This window comes from Adiantum capillus-veneris, chromosome 28 (assembly GCF_014529385.1).
Source record: "Adiantum capillus-veneris isolate H3 chromosome 28, ASM1452938v2, whole genome shotgun sequence".
NCBI classification, from domain to species: Eukaryota; Viridiplantae; Streptophyta; class Polypodiopsida; order Polypodiales; family Pteridaceae; genus Adiantum; species Adiantum capillus-veneris.
Window position 1 is genome coordinate 95,812,663 of NC_140958.1, and position 4,052 is coordinate 95,816,714.

Consider the following 4,052-nt stretch of genomic DNA (forward strand, 5'->3'; position numbering starts at 1 on the left):
CACTATTGAACCAAGAGATGGATCTGGTGCCAAAACCTTTTCTATGATCTCTTACAACCAACACCAATTTTGTCCTTATTAGACAACATTGGTCTATCTTCACACAACATTTGAGCTTGTAAGGATGATTGGTCTCTCCGCCTATCTAAAATTGCACGGCTCATGCCTCTTGCATGCTTAATGTATTGTTCTCTCGAGGTTGTATTCCAGCTACCCATGATGGAGTCTCTGCTACCCATCTCCTTGTTACAGACTCCCTAAAGTCTTGCCCACACAATCTCTTCCAAAAACTACCCCATCTCCTTGTTACAGACTCCCTAAAGCCTTGCCTAGCTTGTTACATCTCCATAAAGACTTACCAATTGAACTGCATCTCCGGATGGTTGTTTTTCTTTGAGTACCAACCACTTAAGAGCACCATGCTACCCCATACCAGAATCTCACCATAGGCCTCCTTTCTTAGTTTCTAATGTGGCCATCACCAATGTAAAGGCTGTACTATTGCCCGGTCTCGGAACCTCTCTCATTACTTGTTTGATAGCAGCATACTGGTTTCATTACACCTATTTAGTTGGAATCTTCCAAAGATCCCTTTTTGCTACTGTCATCACCCTTGCAATTGTGCATTGAAATACACCTCCAGAGCCCAATAATCAAACTCATCACCTTCGCCTCACCAGAGAAATCTCCACTCTGAGACACACGCATGGACCCAGCTTGCTGCGAGAATTGCGGGGCCTTATCTTCCCTAGCCGTGGCACTTGGTGCCTGTTTGTCTGCTTGCCACCCATTCCCTCCACCTGGCTGCCTGCCCAACGTCCCACTTACGTTTCGTGCCTCCTTGGCCTACCTCACCTATGAAATCAAAGCTCCTTTACCTCACCACAAGATGGAGCATCTAGTCAGATTCCCATTAAAGAAATTGCTCCAATTCGTTATCACATACTAATATCTAAACCTATTTCAAAGCTTTAGCTTTTTAATAGGCTAAATCATCACTTGGAATCTTCCATAAAATTTTGGCCCATTTGAACCTACCACCACCTTGGAGATAGTGTCACATTGTTAGGCAAATGAGATTTTTATTAGTGCTCACCCACTACAAATCACCCTTTTACATCCTCACCCTCATGGCAAAGTCAAGAGCATGCATTTGCTATATCAGCCCTCCACCCTCTCACCAAATACAAGCTAATCAGTGTACTTCACATTAGGCTCTTTGTCAATACTGCTTTGCTACCTCAAATTCTCATTACTCGTCTTAAGCCTTCCAACAAGCAGTGTAGAAACATGTGCTTCCTCTTAAAAACATGCTTGTAGGTCTACATATAAAAGTCTACCACTATTGGCAACCTCAAATTCTCTTTACTCTTGTCTTAAGCCTTCCAACAAGCAGTGTAGAGACCTCTACTTCCTCTTGAAAACATGTTTGTAGGTCTACACCTAAAAGTCTACCACTAGTGGCAACCTTTTTTACATCAAATGGAAACTTTATGTCACCTATCCTAACCCTAAGCAGCCTTATTTCTAGCTTAACTCTTTTCCTCACCTCTAACCTTAACACTACTCCATTTTTTATGATTAGTAACCCACCAATCAAGACTTCATCAACTAGCCCTATGGTAAGCTCTTTTTTTAAAACCAAATTTTTCTTAAAGTTTGCATGGGAATTAATCCTTGCCCCTCGTTCGTGAAAGATTAGATATAATCCTCTGCAGATTAGCCCCTAATTGATCTTGTTCCATTATCCCAAGCACTCTACTACACAATCTGTTACTTTTGTAGATACTCGTTTCTTTCTCAAACCCGAAATCCAATTGATTACTACAAGTCATCATTTTGTACCCCCACGTTGACAACCTTAGCAACAATATCCAAAGCAACCCTTGAATTAGACTTCTTTGTTAAAATCCTTATTGGATAGAGTTGGCCTCATATTCCTAGAACATTACCCTTGGGGCTTTTGGTGTTAATAGCCTCACTTTATCCTATGTCTATTTGGACGTCCTTCTTGAGACTGTATATTAACCTTGGGAAACATCAAGTTCATTACCTACCCCTTTCTCTCACAAACGTTTGAACCCAAACTTTTTCTGGAAAACTAAACTTTCACTTTCATAATTTGAAGTTTGAAAGGCCTATTCAAAGGCTTTGTAATAAACCCTTGAAAGTACTTCACCTAACCTCATGAAGATATATTTCTAAACTACCCAACCATGGTTAAACATTGCAAATCCAAGGGCCCACCTCTATATAAGCCAGACTAGAGATTGTATTTCTTTGCCCTGATGAGACCCGCTTGGGGTCGATACAGTTGGCCATTAAAAAAATTGCAATCTCTATCCCCCCCCCCCCCCCCCCCCCTTCCTTTTGTTTTTTTTGGAAAGTTTCGCACGTTGAAGTTTTACTTTTACTCAACTTGGTTTTAGAGCTGAATTTTTCTAGGTTTCCTAAATCCAAACTTTTAGCGTATCCCAAGAGTAGTTTCCAGAGACCAAAAAGTCACAAATTTTTGACTTTGGAGAGACCTTACCCGCAAGCTTTCTTCCTAGCTATACCTGACTCAATTTGGAGTTGTCTATCAAAAGTTAGAGCACTTTTAGTGAACTGCGCTAGAAATAGCACTCAAAACAATCTCGGGACCAAAAAACTGGAACTTTGGCTTGTATCTTGGTCTCCAAAAGGTATTTTAAGCTCAAACTTGAGATTTGGGATATACTCAAGTATGCTTACAAGATCATAAAGTCAGATACCCCCACTATGCTGAGAGGTACATGGACCGCGATCCATGTTCCTATCAATTATTATTTTTTCAAATTTTCCCAAATTTTGACTATGTGTAGACAAGGACATATGCAAGCTATATACCAATTTTCAGTAAATTTTGAGGTTGAGGTACATGGATCGCGATCCATGTTCAACCACATTTGGACTTGATCTCTTGGCAACTTATTGCACTCTATGTCCGCAAGCTAAATCTCAAATCTTTTTGGATTTGGACTTGTTTTGATAGGTCAAATACCCAATACTAGGTCTGCACTGTGGTTTTCTATGTGTCACCTATTTTGCTCCCTTTTGACCCAAATTTCTTCATTTTTTTCCAAAACTGGACTTGGGGGTATGTTTTCTTGTGTAAGCACTACTTATCTAGAAAGTTTCAGGTCAAGCTGTCACTATGAGTACATGGATCGCGATCCATGTTCTGAGCCCAAATTAACTTTTTTGGTACCATCAGATTCAGCATGATTAGGAGACCTATGGTATCAAAATTTTTGAAAATGGACCTCTGGATTGAAAGTTAGGTCAGTTCTGGCACTTGCTCAGAATACCTTGCAGTTCTGGCCTTTTGGACAGGTTTTTGATATCCAAATTCACTTTTGAAAAGACCACTAGGCTCCTGGTGATGTCCTCTAGCTATGGTGAAAATATGGTATCAGTCTGTGACAAAGGAACATGGATTGCAATCCATGTACCTATGTGTCAGAAGGTACTGAAACTTGGCAAACAGTTTGTCCTTGGTCTCATGATCCCTGCTATATGGTTTTTGTGTGATTTGGACTTGTTTAGGTCAGGCAAAAGTCAATTCAAAAGGTCTGTTTTAGAGTTTTCACCTTGAACAATTTATGGAACTTTTGATGACTTTTTTAGACTTTTTTGACAAAACTCCTTTGGAGACTTTTGTTCACAATGGTCTCTGCTACAGGCTTGAAAAGATTTTTTCCAAAAATTTCTCAAGGGTACGTACATAGATTGCGATCCATGTTCCACCACTTTTGGATGTGATTTTTTGATGTGCTGATAGCTTATGATGTTTGTAACTTGCTCACAAAAAATTTTGGATTTGGATGAGTTTTGCCCAACCAAAAGTAACTTCTAAAGTCTATTGTGGCAGTTTTGACAATGCTCTGTTTTTTGCTCTTTTGACCACTTTTTACAACTTTTTTGCATTTGGTTCTTTTGGGGAAATTGTTTGTCTATGTGTTAGCTATCCACTGCTCAAATCTCATCCATGGATCGCAATCCATGTTTGACCACATTTTGACATGAAACTT